Source organism: Petromyzon marinus, chromosome 24 (assembly GCF_048934315.1).
Source record: "Petromyzon marinus isolate PM22_M1 ecotype Great Lakes invasive population chromosome 24, UKy_Petmar_22M1.pri1.0, whole genome shotgun sequence".
Taxonomy (NCBI): Eukaryota; Metazoa; Chordata; class Hyperoartia; order Petromyzontiformes; family Petromyzontidae; genus Petromyzon; species Petromyzon marinus.
In genome coordinates, this window is record NC_133690.1 from 8,655,718 (window position 1) to 8,671,344 (window position 15,627).

The window sequence follows — 15,627 nt, forward strand, 5'->3', positions numbered from 1 at the left end:
ATTCCAGGCGTCGTCACCGTAGGGTACAACACTCACTTCTTCTTTCGTACGGCTAATGTAGCCGCAGAGCAACAACATACAAATTCACATTCAGGTGGTCAAGCCAGATAACCGCATCAGGAGCAGCAGAGGAGTGTAACGCTGTGATGCCTCCTTCGTATTTATGGATCGACGCTCAGTATTGGTTGATATTTTGTCATGTACACTTTCACAATAATCCATAATCCACATACATACCATTTGGTCAATAGGGCCATGATGGATATTTTACCATAATTCACCATGCCAGTCAGTGCTGGTTGGTAAAGGTGGGGAGGGAGGGAGGGGGGGGAAGGAGAGTACAGTACAACAATGGATACTGCTGTACTGCCCTCTGCTGCCAGCAACGCCTACAGTAAACTGTGCTGGTGGTTACCCATCCAAGCGCTATCCAGACTCAATTCCTGTTTTGCTTCCAAGAATCTGACAAAATCTGGCACATGCTGTGCGATTTGGCCCTGAGCAATATTTGTGATACCAACAATATTACACAGTAATACAACTCTATGCAGGGCACCGATTTCAATAACGCGCCGCACAGTATTCTCAACTAAACTTTGTATTTCACCAGGTAAGGCCCACTGAGCTACATAGTTATTTTTCAGAAGCGGCCTGGCCACAAATGATAGCTCAACCAAGTGGCTTATCAAGTGGAAATTTCCAGCAGCCAAATACTCTAAAAGCATGTTTCGAAATGTAGAAGGAAAAACCGGAGGACCCGGAGAAAAATTTACGCGACCACGGGAAAAGCGAGACACGCAAACTCCAAATACCCAGACGTCGTGGGTCGGGATCGAACCCACGACCTCCTGCACACCAGGCGAGGTAGTTAAGATCTCCTAGCCACCGCTCAGAGGGGACAACTCCGAGGTGCGAGGAGGAACCACAGGCGTGCGGGAGGGAAGGCAGCGGTCGCACGGTGAGCCCTCATCAAGCCGCTCCCAAGCTCTGCGGTCCTCAATATATGAAGCTGCTTTCGGCCAATTAATGAGTGTTTCTGATCGTATATTAGAGTCCCCTGCGCTGCCCCTTCACGGTGCTGCAATGTTACGAAATGCAACCGATCGTGAGACCTCTATGTTTGCTCATGAATCTTGCAATAAAATGAAAATATTTAAATCCCAATGGTACAATATGTATATGTGTGTGTGCTGTATATGCTGTATAGCATAACCGGCTTTCAGGATGGGGGGTGGACGTGCCTGCAAATTCTTAACCAGGGCAGGTAAATACGTAACAGGGGGAAAGATGCTTCCGACTTCAAAGTGTTAGACGGCGTCGTGTTCCGCAGTGTTCCCGAAGGCCCCCGTCATCGAGTGGCCGATTGCGGTCGTCCCACGCTGCTGCTGCTGCTGCGGTTGCTGCTGCGGCTATTTAACGCGTCCTGCAGGTGGTGAGTTTGGTGATGTCTGCAAGGCGTACCCCCCGGAGCCCCCATGGGATTACGGCTGCCATTAGCACATCACAGTGGTGGGGGGGGGTAGGGGTGGGTAAGGCATTGTTGCGTTCGACGTGCCGGGTAGCCATATGATGAAGCAGGCTATTATACAACTTGGTCTCAGAGGCCAGGAGAAAGCTCCCACAAGGATGGTATAACCAAACAACCAATCAAGTCCACCTTATTGATGTGCCTTTCGTGCCCAGCTTTAATGAACAATGGCGCATTTAGATGGTATAACAGGGCACTCATACTGATCTATGTAGCTTAGTAAGCCTTACCTGCTGAAATAAAAAAATATAGTTTTAATTTAGTTCAATATTCTGCCGTTATTCAGTCGTGTTTCAGTTGCGTCTCCTCCTACAATTATTGTGCTATATTAAACGACGTAATTGTTGGATCTGGATAAACATCTATAATTCGAATAAGGAAAGAGTCCAATAAGTCACACATCTCTTTTTTTAAAGGGGCTCCTTGGGAATGCAATAAAAATAAAACTATTTTAAGGCTGAGTCAACCTAAGGGAGGCCTAGGGCAGCCTTGGATACCACGTTCTACTCATGTCAGATTTCACCCGCCCTGGACAAATGTCTGACTTTGACAGGACATAATTCAACTTAGTGAGCACCTACTGTGGTCGACATTGCACAAGGGAGATGCTGTGGAGGGGTGGGGGGCGGGGGCTGGAATGGTCAGCACCACATCAAGGTGCCATCGTCTGCCGTGTGCCGGCGTTCACAGTGTGCCAGCTACTGATGTATGGCTGAGTCGACATAGAAGAGGCCCATGAAGGGATCAGACGCCACATGCCCCCTGATTTTGCACATGCCTGGCGTATCGGTTTATGGCACAGCGAAGCAACCAATGGCACCGTTGCGCCTACATACGCGAGTCTGCATATGCACACACAACCACAGAGTACTACTACACCGACTAAGAAACGTCTGAAATCCGTCCATTGTATAGCAAGGTACTGAGGGCTCACAAATGTCAGAAGGTATCTGCCAAAGGTAATACAAAATTAAACCACAAATCAGAGCGAGAGACAATTGCAAATAAATTTACGCCACTTCCAACAACAGCCAACAACAGCTAATCATAGCCGGGCGGTGGTGGCGCTGTAATAGAGCGATGCAATGGTACACCCGTCAAAATCACCGATCTGAGATTGGCTCCCCCCTCGTGTATGGTCATTGTGGATCCTCCATCGAGATGAATTGTATGAATTCCGCTCAGTCGATATCATAATGAACAAACAACAAACATTACGGGTTAATCATCATTAATCACTGCGTCCATTAAAGTGCCAACCCATGGATCGAGTCATGTTTTGACACGCTACCCCCCCCCCCCCCCTTCATTTGATTAACTAATATCAACAAGATCGGTGATTCCGTCACCAGAGTCCGCTTTTATTGTGATCACAGTGCACGCCGGCCTGCACTATGGGGGCCGCGAGGGTTGGTGGCTCACACACACACATTGAGAAACTCCCTTCCCGTGAGCGTCGAGGTGCCATGCCCTGGCTTACAAGGAGAAGGCGGTGCCGTGGATCTACCCTGATATTAAAGAACATTTGAAAAAGGCCTTTATAGCTCAGTAAACATAAATATTACGATTCTGATTCTGTAAAACAACAGGTCTCAGAATCTATGGTGCCTGCCCATGGTATTCTGAATGTAGTGTATGCACACAATATCAACTGTGCTGCATATATTGAAAGCTAATTGTATGTACGTATGTTGAACTTTTTTTGCACCGTACGTTGCGAATCGGGGGAAGGCCAACAAACTATCTTCGTTGCTTTGTTTGCCTGATGATAATCATCACATCGTACACTGCGTGACACCCTTTTAACCGTAATTGCGAGTAAAGTCATTGATTAATTTCATTTTGTTTTCATTTGTGTGACAGTACCAAGTCGTTTTCGGACCGAGTGTCAGTTGCATTTTTTTTAATCAAATACAACTTTGTAATTTAAAAAAAAAACATGCGTGTGGTTGAACAGAACGTCAATACATCCTTTAAATGTGAGATGTCTAAGAATATCTAAAAATATGAGACATCTAAGAATATCTAAGAATATGAGAAATCTAAGAATATGGACACTAAGGTTGGCGTCTGTCGTTATGGATAATTAATGACTCAATCATACCCCGAGACACATTAAATATCAAAGTAAACGACAGATACCTTGAATGTTTTACAGCGGAACAGAAAATGTGGTCTCAAACTGTCCCATATGTATGGGACAGAGTGTTTCCCCTCACACCTGTGGGGTTTCTTTGGGCGCTTCGGCTTCTTACCACATGTAAGCGCTCATTAATTGCCCGATAAAACACCTTGATTTATAGACGGCCGGAGAGCTTGGAGGCAAACTCGGTGCCGGCTCACTGCCTGGCTGCTGCTATCTTCCCAGCTCGTCTGTAGTTCCTGCTCACATCTCCTAGTCGTTCCCTCTCTTCGAGAGCGAGGAGCGAACACTGTGACGCTGTGCATTAAAAGTTTAAATTATGATTATTCTAAGGATTGTTTTCTACGCTATCATCATCATAATCATCATCATCAAAGGCAACGTCGCGCACCGTAACCACATCACAACAATCAAACGTAACGTGTCTTCCTGCTGGCACGGGTCCAGGGTGGTGTACATCTCACTTGAGCCAGTGGGTGGGGAATTCCACATTCTCATCGCAGGGTCAGTCTATCCGTGCGTAAGGTTCGTGTTGGGGTAAGGTTAGGACACGGTGACACACCCCAAAACAATTAAATAAATAAAAATCTGCCGGAACATAGCCGGGAAGAAGGAGACGACAGGGGTAGTGGCTGAGGACTGCCGAAGGAGGGAGGTGTTTGGCAGGAAAGGGGGAAGGAGGCGTAAGAGGAACTTTCTGGAAAGATCTGGGGGCAGGGGAAATTAAAAGGGTGTGTGTGTGTGGTGTGCCCGGCGCTCAAGACGAGAAGAATTCCTGCGAGCACGCGCGTGTGTGCGCGTGTGTGTCCATGTGTGCTGTAGTGTGAGGAACTCGAACAGCACTTTCCCCAACAGTTTGTTAAGGCTATACGGGGGATCTTGTTTTGGAACTTTCACAAAGTGGTCACGTGAAAGGCGCCTGCTCCGTTTCACATAGAACAACCAGCAATTTACTCGGGTGGTAAAAGTATTTCAATAAACTTCAAAGGGTTTCAGTTGAATTGACCCCTGACCAGGATTTGTACGGGGAAAAAAATTCCATGAAGCTGTTAAGGAAGCCATCCACCAGCTGTCCCACCCGGCGAGATGATAATATTAGTCTTTAGTTATCGAGCGCCTTTCATGCCGCCGAACACAAGTTAAGATAAAAAACAACTAACATTTACGATGACAACTGTTGTAACAAACAAAGAAAAACAACACTCATCGTAACGTGATAATAAAAATACACAAAGAGAAGAAAACATGAATAAATCAGGAAAATTGTCAGGAGATTTCAGAAATCGATCTTAAGCCTTGATTTTTAAAGTTCAAATGTCATTCGCCACTGATGTCAGCCGTGGCCGAGGATCGAACTCGGGTCGTGTATGGGTTCACAGAATCGTGCCCGGGTTCACGGATCAGTGCGCACATCAATGCATATTGAACAAACACGACGGTTTTTTCACATTTTTTTTATTGAAGTACGGGCCAAATCCACAACTTCAGCGCTGCCTCTTTAGAAAGTATATTCCCCCATCTGCTACTTTAGGCGTGGTTATAGGAATTGTAGTATTGCAGTCGCGCTCTTGAAAGGAAGCATTCTGGCCGGAGTATGAATGGTCGTTCGTTTTTTCGCGTTCCTTCTGCTGACAAGCTGAGCCGTGCAGTGTTTTGTAACTGGAGTTAATGGGTGGCAAACTTAAATTCTGCGCGGTGATGTAAATGTGAATAGCGCACGGCGTTTAGTGAAAGGGCCACTCACGGGTTTTTACGTCGCTTTGTGAAAGAAAAAGTACGGTAATCACTACACGGTGCTGCAACGGCTGTAACCCAGGATTTTGGGAAGTGGGGTTTGGCGGAGATAGCTTGTGTGCGAGAGACAGTTGCGGCAAAATAGGTTCGTGACGCGTCTATGTCTCGAGTTCGAGAGCCGTACAGGGAGAACTCCGCTTATCTGCTCCGACGTCGGGAGATGAACTTCGCGGATCCTATTTTCCGCGTGTTCTATTCACTTTTTGTCCCCAGTGAGAAACGGCCATGGATAACATCGGACAATAGGATGAATATGCTGCTGAGCTCCTATTATCCGCAAATAGTTTTTTTTGGATAACAGGGAGCCGTTCACAGTGATCTGTGATAAATTAAAGATAGATTACAATTGCGGATAACGGGGAAAATAGGGGGTAGGGATTGAGGGTAATAGGAGTCACGGGTAATGGGGTCACGCATAAGTGGAGTTCTCCTGTAGTGGATTTTCTCTGGTCACTCCCATTTCGTCCCACATACAAATGGAGTACAGCAAATAGGTTCCTGCGTCAATCCCCTGCAGACTGAGGGCCAGCCCGGACAGCTTGGGTCACGGGGCTTATTGACAACAGAGAAAAGATGCACTGCATTACATTGTGATGTATCATTATATGGGGAGTGGTTTTTAAATAATAATCATTGACTTGGTCATCCAGGAAAGCCACACTTGAGTCTTGGGACTATTTCAGGAGGGTCATGCCATAATTGTCCATGCATAACGGATCAACGTTACAATCCATGACGATACAATTCAACAACAGGTCTCTCTGCTCCACGTGACAGCGTTTGTTGTCCGCGGTCTCATATATGGCAACCTCGCTGGGTGGTGCTGCAGCACAGCATGCAACTTGCAATCAGAAGTTCAGATGTTTCCATCCGAGTACTGAGATTGTTTTCGTTCGATTTCAGGAGTTGATTAAGAAATAAAATATTCATATACATATACAAATAATGCCTACAACTCTGTGAAATATTAGTGGTCAATGTCCTTTTGAGACACCTGGTCACCTGCCCAAGGAATTAGAAATTCCACCTCTGACGTTGAGGGCCATGTGGATGCTTCGGACAAGAAGGGAGGTTGGGTGAAAACTAATGAGGGTGGGAGGGCAGTACACGAGCCAATCACATCCGAGCACGAGCTATACCCCTAACCCTTTCACGAATCACAGCACTTGACGCTTTTCTCTCGTCGTTTGCTCTTCGCTTTCGGCATCAACGCCAACCCAGCTCTGACCCCCCCCCCCTCATCCGCAAGCGTTTTATCAGCCGACGGCACCCTCTCACACGCAACCGCTGCGCCGTGCACGTTACGACGTCGCTGTGCCGGGATTGACACCATCGCATCCCTGTAGGCTGGGTCCCCCTCACTCGGCAGCTCGCGCGCGCGGCCACATCACACCGGGTTCGATACGAGCACCCTCTTACAGAAAGCTCATCCCATAATACTGTCCCAGGGTAAGCACGGGCGGAGAACGGACAGTGAGCATCAGAAATAGCAAATTAATCTTGGAGGAAGTCCGCTGAAGCAACGCTATGGATTATTATTTTCAAGCGCCTTTACAACGCTGACTGTGATTGTACCACGTTATAACGAATTATCTGGTGATGCTGCTGCTGCTGCTTTGGCAGTGGTGCACAAGCACAAAAACAACCTCCCAATACATTTGAGATTAACATTGCGGCCTTAAAATGAAACATCTATAACCGGTGACTTTTTGGGTAATGGCCCTTCTTCATAGCGACAACTCGTGTCCACTCCATGGCTCTGGCCTCTCTTGTTTATTGGTGACAACATCACCTATTATATATTTTCATGTTAAGGCCACTGTTATACATCATGCATTGTCCATATCATTCAGATGTGTGTGTAATTCATATTTTATGCATAAAGTACGATGCAGATGCTCCCATTATGCCATTAAACATGAATAGCAACACAATTCTTTGCAAACATATTCAGATGTGCTCTGCAAGTGTCTGTTTTAATTACCGTGGCTTGCCGCAGTAACGAAATTCAAATTACTGAATAAAAACATATATGATCCCCCCCATCTTCGGAGAACTGAGTAATAATCCTCCTGTGCAGTGTGACACAAAAGACCGACAGAAAACGTGACTTAGACTAAGTGCGCAGAACACAATCTACATATAAAACACCATGTGCATGCACGCACACACCCACCACTCTCTTTCCGGGACCGAGTTAGTCTACATTCTAAGTGACAAAATATGATTTGGCGATGCTGCATTGGCCATGGCGCACAAGCACAATTTACAGAAACAAAAAATATATAACACTTTCGTCAAATAGTAACACTGTGGCCCTGAAAGAAATAATATCTAATATGTGGCGTTCCTGGCAATGGCCCTTGTTCAGAGCAGACAGAGAGGCCAGATAAATATAGTAAATAGTTGGGGCTATGCATGAGGGCCATTGCCCGAATTATCGCCAATTATATTTGAAATGAGCACGTGGTTATGCTCATCTCTCGGCCATGAGCATCTGGTTATGCTCATCTCTGGACCATTAGCCGGTGTTAGAAAGTACACCTACCTTACGGCAGGGACAAGCCTGTCCCAAAGGGTGACCCACAGCTGCCCCTCCCCACGCGTCGGTTGCGTTCCACGATTTGGCAATTAGTGAAACGTGCAACCGTGGAGGGAGAGACCGTGAATTTCAAATGCAGGCGGTGCGTAAAAAGTCGCGTGCCGCCACCGAGGCACTGAAGACAGATTCGGCCACACGTTTGAACCTCCTTTGGGGGAGGCCGCTTGCCAGAGGACGCGTGGAATCGCAACGCCTCGGGCCGCGAGGTCGGCGCATGCCCGCCTGCGGGTGACGCAGCGAGTGGGGGAGGACTCGGGGGAGATTGTGGGGTGGTGAGCGTGGGTGGTGAGTAAGGGAAGGTGAGGTTTGGAGAGGAAGCAAGGAGCAAAGCGTCGGCACATGGGCCGGTACCACCATTTTACAAGTTGACGGGGGGTGGGGTGGAAAGGAGTCAGCCGACCCTAGACGAGGTGATATAGGGGGGTAGTAGGGGTGAATGAGTGTTGGGGGGGGGGGAGCTAGTGGTGGGGAAATAAAGTGAAAGCGCAGATGTTACGTAAAACAAAGCGGTCGAGGAGCTATAGCCGAGGGGGGTAGGCACGAGGTGGATTCATTTAAAAGGGAAATGGTGCGCTTGGAATCGCTGCCTCGGGTTTGCATGGTTTATTTTTTACAACCCCCCCCCCTCCCTGGCCACAGCTTCTCTACATTCAACGACGCTGTTTTTGGCTCGTATTGCCATGTGCTGTGGATATTCCTTGTACATTTATCTCTCTCGATATATATGTGTGTGTAATATGTATGCGAAAAAAAGTATGTTGTATGCTTTATGGCTTATGCTACCATGCCAAGATGCATATTTAGTCGGGGAGACGGGGGGGGTGCTACACCCATCAGTCCCCCTCTACCCAGTGTGTGTATGTTAAACTTATTTTCCACCGTATGTACAGTAGCTAACCGTGCTAATCAAAGGTGTAATGGGGGTGGAACTTGGAAATGGCGAGGACGATCTTGCAGTGACCAAGGGTTGGTCTGAGACCCACTGGGGCAATGGAAAGGGAATTGGACAGGCGTGATCGCATGGGAAAGTTCGAGAAGGACCCAATATATAATTATTAAAAGGAGCCCCGGGACGGGACATCGGGCCACCTTTCGAGGTAAAGCTCCATCGAGTTTGTGTTTCCCCTGCTAAATAAAGAAGGCCTTACCTTACCTTACGTATGTGGACTCCTTTATATCTGGTGGCAGCGGCGGGTTCTTCCGACGCATCTCGTTTAAAGCCACAAGAAAAATCAACAAGGCGATCTAGCAGGAGCAATGGAAGAAGTGGCGAGTGAAATGATCGCTCTTGGTGCTCCAGACAGACCGCCTATTGGCAGGGCCTTCTTATGGGGCCTACAGCCCAAGGAGGACCCAAGCCCCCGGGGACTCCCTACACTCAGCGCCAAGACGACAACCAGAGGCCTGCGAGGAGGCCATTTCCGTCTGGAAGACAAGCTTGGCTGGCTAGCAGTGGGGCTCACCTTGCTGTTGCAAGCAATATCCGAGGGAGTCATGCCACCAACGGGCTCAGGAGGTCGTGACGCCATAGCCACCTTTCGCCTCAACTGGAAGATGTGGTGGTAACAGCAGCAGCAGCAGCTGCCGCTGTCTTCTCAGAGGGAGGCTTTGCTACCGTTGCAACCTCCACGCCGACCGCCATTTCACCCGGAGGTTCGTGGCAATAAGGCAACAGCCGCCGTCTCAGCAGCTGCAGGAGGTGCGATCCGAACAGGAGCGGCTCACAGTGGCTCAGGAGTGGCAGGGAGTGGGTCCAAAGCAGCTGTGTCAGCTCGGCACTGTGGATAATTTTGTTGTCGCAAGCAGAGAATGGGAAGCCTTAGATTGGCGTTAAAAGCGCTACCTATGCTGGTGAATGCCGAGGCCCCGGCCATGTTCTCCAACATTCTCGGGAACAGGAAGACGATGCTGCGGCCTTGCTTACAGAGAGGTGACGGAGACACTCGACCTCCCCCATCAGATCACCACACATCGCTTCCAGCACCATCAGCGAGCGGCCTCCGAGACCTCGCTGGCGTACCGCAGCGGGCCCGTTCCCGCCGCGTCTGGACGACCTCGCGCCGGACGCCGTGGTAGCCGAAACACATGCTGCGTTGACGTGGAAGGTGCACACAACTCCCTCCGGGTCGCCAAGAACACGCACGTGTACGAGGAATTGACGAGGGGGCCAACCCACGTGGTGGCCCAGGAGCGGTGGCCAACCACGGGCGGGGGAGTTTTCTGCAGGGAGCGCAACGGCCGTGACTTCAGAACACCGGAGGGGCAGCGTGTGGCTGCTGCGGAGTCAAGGCTGGAGGAGACGGTGGCGATAAAAAAAAAAAACCCGGGAGCTGTCTTCGAGACACCGGGCGGCGGTACGACGACCCCGCCGTCGGACGCCCAAGCGACTCAGAAGCGGCGTCGCGTCCATGAGCATGCATCGGCCGTCATCGCCGTGGCCGCAAAGGTCACGTTAGGCGAGGATGTCGCAGAGGTCCTCTTGAGACGGGATCGGCCCCCCACTTGGGGTCACCCCGTCTGACGTCCTCCATCACCACGGAAAGCCGTGCAGAATCACTGGGCTCTTCACCATCGCATTGTACATCCGTCGTACTCGCCATCCAACTCCTCTTTATGGGTCACCACCACCACCATCACCTCGGAATTCCGAGCAAGGGACAATTCAGTGGCCCGTCTCGGTCACCCGTTGGCACAAGTTGGCTAGACGGGTGGCAGCGGGAATGCAGGGGACGTCCGTGATGTCGACACATGCATTCGACGTGCTACCTACCTGCAGAGTTTCAGCAGCAGCTGTACCCGGTACAGACATGGTATGTAGCAGCCAACGGCGGGGGGGTGGGGGGGATAGTATGGGCACACTGAGTCAGGTGAGGGTAGCCATACGCATTGGTGAGTGAGCCACATCAGTCGCAATTCTCGTTTCCAACACGCTCACTGTGCTGGGGATGGATTTGTTTTTTTAAATCGGAATCCATTGAAACGTAATACGTCCAAAAGGTGCCACTAAACTGCCTGCGCTTGTTACGCATCGCGAGCGAAGGGAAAAGGAGCGCCCCCAATGGCAGCTATCGCTTGCGAGTCTGTAATCATTCCGCATGCGGCGCAGATATTGGTACCCTTGTGATTATCGCACTCCCCTGATAACCCCCTATCCCAGTTTCTCCTGTGGGGGCAGTGGCGGAGTGTCACGCGTTTGTGGGGAGCAGAGACAGCCGAGCGTAGCAATCAGCTGTTGTTCGCCCAGCTCTTGAATGCATCCGGTTTGCCCACTGCAGAGCAGGCTGGCATGGTTCTGGCTCCGGCCAAACGCCTTCGGAATCGGAGGTAGCCGATTTCTGAGTTGGTAGCCGCTGTTGGTCCGTCTGCTATTTCTACGTCAAACCTGAACCTGTCAGACAAGGCATGCTCAGAGGCTGTGGGGTGCTCTACAGTCGTGCGAGCATCACAATAACATTGGGGATGCTGTCCCTCTTAGGCAACATTCTCCTTATAGAATGAGTTCCGCTGACAAAGCTCATGTTCAGCGGGTGACGGAGAGGTGTAAGTCATGTGGACGGCATTAGCCGTGGAAAAGCGCTCGCCTTTTGCCTTAGAACTGCGACCAACAGCCGCCACCTCGGCGGTGCCTGAATTTTCTTTGAGGCCCACGTTGTGGGAATGGACGAGGGATGGTGAGGATGATACGTTTACGAAAAGGACATTTCTAGCAAAAAAAAAAAAATATAACAAAAATATTTTTTCCAACGAATTCCTTGATGTGCTTTTGTGCGGGTGGAGTGAAGTAATGGAGGGGGTCAACTCCACAGGCTGTGGTTGACGTGTGAAAAATCGCATTTTGGTCCGTGGTTTTTTTCACCTTTTGAAATGTACAATAGCCGAGAAAAAAACACACACACACAAAGAGCGCACATTAATTTTCTTGACATCTCTGACCGCGGTCAGTTTATTTTGTTGGGCAAGGTCCCTTTTGAACGAAAGAAGCTCATTTTCACTGGCACCACAGTCAAGCGTGCGACCCTCACAAGTGGCAGACGAAGAGTTCAATTCCCGTTCGAGGGATCGACTCACTACACCGCCTCTACTGGGGACAATAAAATAAACGCCGCTTCGTGGCGAGTAAACGATGCCCTCTCTTCCCAACAACGCCCATCGGCATGTGGAATTTTCGCGAACGCCCCTGCCCTCGCACACGTGTGTTTGAGCAGGGATAACATTTGCATTTTATGAAAATATTTGCAAGCGAACATGATTTAAACACGTTCATCCAATTAAACAATTCGCTTTGGCAATATTGCCTTGGCAGTGGTGCACAAACACGGTTGGCTACGTACGGGGCGAAAGCAGTTGAACGTACGTGCGCGCAATAAGAAAGCGCATTCGTTAATACCACTGTGGCCTTAAAAAAATATAATAAACGACGACGTTTCGGGTAATGACCCTTCTATTTATGTACTATTAATAAGGGGTGTTTTTTTTCATTTTAAGGCCACATTATTTTTTCTTGACGAATTTTTTGCGCTATTTTCTTTGAATGTGTCAATCGCACGACTGCTACCATAATAACCATCGTTAGAATGCACTTTTTTTTTCAAAGAATAAAGTCCTCGTCTCATATGAAACGTTGGCTCTGCATTTAATTTATATCGACGATGCAAGCGATCACACGTTCGGAGGGGTGGTATCTTTCAAGACAAATATTCCCCCGCGTAGCCTTAACAGACCTTTGGCACAATTGCTTTCAGCGAGTGCCTACGAAGGGGCTGCGTGGGCCAGCAACCACTCTCGGCCGCCTTTGTCTCCCTAATGCTGAGTCGACCTAAGGGAGACCCAGAAACCGGTTCAAATAATCGTTACCGGCGTTGTGCCGTGAGCGGGATTCGAACTTGGGTTGCCGCTTTCGTAACGCGGCGCACTAATCACTGCGCCACCACTCTTTCATCACACACACGCAAAGTCACGTTGCATGTGCAGACACAAACATCACATACACGCCGCACACACACACACACACATGTATAACATAACATGTAGTATGTTGAGCTTAGACTGGTATGAACGGTTATGCTAGCACCGATGTCAACGACCATTTCACGCGGACCAACACAGCTATCATTGTGTCTACACACAAAGACAAAGATCCCCGCAGTTATAGCCTTGACAGACTGTTGGGGCATAGCGCTGTTAGCAAGCGGAACCTATGAAGGCTGGCACGGCACACGAGGGGGTGGAGTGGCCAGCATCCCGGCCGACCGCCTTTGTCTCCCTTGTGGCGATGCACACCGGGACATTGACTCATACCTACAACACATTCCTACAAAGATCAGCACCTTCGGCCATACACTGCAGCCTATATGAGAAGGTACCGTAGGCAAGAAAGTCCATACAACAACGACGGCGATTCATTCACCCCTCCACCCCCCCATGCTGGCATTCAGACAATCCGGGCAAGTTCTGCTTAGCGAACATGTAGATTCATGCACACAAACACAAAGATCCCCCGTATAGCCTTCTACGGACTGTCGGGACAAGTGCTCGTGAGCCAGTAGCACTGTGAAGGTCGGTTACAACACACGAGGGGATGATTGGGTTGGTCAAGCATCACGTCCGGCCGCCTTTGTCTCCCCTGTAGTGCTGAATGTTGACACCGCGCAAGGTACTAATTTAAGGCTGAGTCGACCTAGGGAGAGGTAAGCCCCCGGACCGGTTCAAATTATCGCCACTTGTTTATTGGTCGTGAGCGGGGATCGATATCAGGTGGCCGGGATTCGCAGCCTACGCAGTTCGCTAACCACTGCGCCACCGCTCCCCAAACAAACACGACATGTAAATATATATGCATACGACATGTGTAGTCTAATTACACGTTCAATAAACATTCGGCTGTCGAGTTGATCGCAATGCGCATTGAGGTTTACCGCGCTGCAATTGGATACATTTGCGGAGGGTCGAAAGCGCTGCACGCATCACAGGAGACGTCAAATCGCACGACAACTTTCGGCTCGCAACGCCGCTGACGTTATGCGTCTCCTGTTTAATGACGGACCTTTGAAAACTAACATACGAACTACATCACAGTTTCATCCTTCTAGTATTGCTAATGGAGCAATTACATCCTAAACAGCCCGCCACATGGACTCCCTCGTAAAGCGTACGTCGGAGTGAGTACAGGTATGCAGTGTGCATGCGTGCGAGCGCGTCGTAATCCATTCACGTTGACACCGAGGAGCTCCTGAACATATGGGCCATCGCGCGCAACCAAAGGGAGTACAATTAATTCAAAAGCGACGCAGTGCATTCGAGATGAACGTCTTAAGGAAGGACCGCGCGAGGTATCAAGAGCCAAGCAGCATAGCGGAGTCGTGTAACGTGGACCAGAGGCGCGCGCGCGCGCGCGGTGATGATGATGATGATGGGTTCCGGAGCGGAGCGGCGGAATGAACTGGTGAAACGTTTTAGGGATCGCACTGCTCCACCGCCGTCTCTCTCACTCTCACCTGTGTTCGGTTCGGATTCCCTCGACGAATCCTTCACCCCTTGAGAGGGTTGACGCGCCGGGTGAAAATACCCAAGTGCTGTCGACTTCCAAAATCAGGCAGCCTCGCACCCCCACCCCAACACACACACACACACCCTCCAACTATAATTAATAACGATTAGTATTAACTATCGGTTCGGTTACGAGAGTGATAATAATAATCCACACCCAAAGCCCTCTCTTTCGCAGCAGAGGCGCCTGTAATCCTATGCGGGTTCTTCGCTGGTCGGTGGCAGTCTGTGGTCGGTGTAGGCGGCAGTGGGAAACACCGCGCCGGGGGTGGTGTGGCCGAGGGAGAGAGCGAGGCGAGATGGGGGTGGTGGGGGTGGTGGTGGTGTGGTGAAGAGGGGAGAGGGCGGGAGAGGCAGGGGGAGAGGGAGGTGGGGGAGTGAGCTGGGTGAGACTATCCTAATCCACAAAAGGGTCTCTTACGTAGATTCATTCTCCCGCTTATGAATAACACAAAGACTCCCACTCCCCCCCCCCGCCGCGCGCCCCCACGTGTAGCTTTGACCGACGGTTGGAGCAAGTGCCGTGAGCGAGTAGCACCTACGAAGGCCGGCACGGCACACGAGTGTTGGGTGTGGGTGTCCAGCGCCACGCCCGGCCGCCTTTGTCTCCCTAAATACGATGTTTACACAAACCGAACCAGGTACTAAGGAAGACCCAGAACCGGTTCACATACAGTCTTCACTGGTGTTGTTGCCGTGAGCGGGAATCGAACCCGGGTCGGCGGGTTCGTAGCGCGGCGTAGCGCTAACCGCTACACCACCGCTCCCCATACAACAACAGACGCACACACGGACACACACACACACGCGCGCGCGCCCCACTGTGTCTCGCTCCCCGTGGAACGAACGTCCCATTGTTAACCACGGCGTGTGCGCGCAATTAGGCAGTACAGGAGGAGGGAGGCTGGTTGGGAAGGTGAGATAAGCCACCGGGGGGGGCGGGGGGCGGGGGGCATTATTTGTGTTGTCAGCAGCAGCAGCAGAAGGTGGTTATTGTAATCGTGGGTGGAGGAA

General features: G+C 50.1%; 1 protein-coding gene across 2 annotated transcripts in view; it reads right to left on the minus strand.

Annotated features, from left to right (window-relative positions):
• Positions 1-14,930, minus strand: part of LOC116945520 (excitatory amino acid transporter 2-like) — a 78,802-nt gene extending 63,872 nt beyond the window's left edge. The window contains exon 1 of one of the 2 annotated variants that reach the window (XM_032959868.2): positions 14,562-14,930. The gene's annotated coding sequence lies outside the window, so the exon portion shown is untranslated. The remainder of the gene's footprint in view (positions 1-14,561) is intronic. The other variant, XM_032959869.2, reaches the window with a different exon arrangement.
• Positions 14,931-15,627: the final 697 nt, after the last annotated feature.